The sequence below is a fragment of the Brassica oleracea genome, chromosome C2, assembly GCF_000695525.1.
Source record: "Brassica oleracea var. oleracea cultivar TO1000 chromosome C2, BOL, whole genome shotgun sequence".
In the NCBI taxonomy this organism is placed as follows: Eukaryota; Viridiplantae; Streptophyta; class Magnoliopsida; order Brassicales; family Brassicaceae; genus Brassica; species Brassica oleracea.
The window spans coordinates 14,005,762-14,006,461 of record NC_027749.1 but is presented as its reverse complement, the minus strand read 5'-3'; positions in this window follow the sequence as shown (position 1 = coordinate 14,006,461).

Here is a 700-nt window from a genome sequence, read left to right as displayed (position 1 = left end):
TAGTGTTGGAACGGTTAAGAAACCAGAAGCTATCAAGAAGCTCCAAATGAAAGTGGCTATCATGTGGGGATAGATGATACACTATTACTTAATGGGAGGATATCAGTACCACTGGGAGAAGGGCTACGAGATGAGATTTTGAAGTCGGCGCATCACTCGTTACTCAATATCCATCCCGGGAGTACGAAAATGTATCGAGATATCCGAAGGTATTGCCATTGGCCAGGAATGAAGAAATCAGTGGCGCGATGGGTGGCTCAATGTCAAACTTCTCAACAAGTCAAAGTCGAGCATCAGATTCCAGGAGGATTGTTACAAAGCTTACCAGTACCTCAGTGGAAATGGGATTCCATATCCATGGATTTCATCACTGGGTTACCCCCGGCTCGAGGTAGATAAAATAACGCAATATGGATGATTGTCGACAGACTGACGAAGATGGCGCACTTGTTACCGATGAAGGAAACCGATAAGGTAGAAGTATTGACAGAGATGTATGTGGACCAAATTGTGAGGTTGCATGGTGTGCCAACAAATATTATCTCCGATCGAGATCCTAGATTCACCTCAAATATTTGGAAGGCGTTACAAGAAGTAGTGGGAACTAAGTTATTCATAAGCACCGCAAGACGGACGGTCAAACCGAAAGAACCATTCGCACCATAGAGGATATGATGCGGATGTGTATATTGGATTGGGC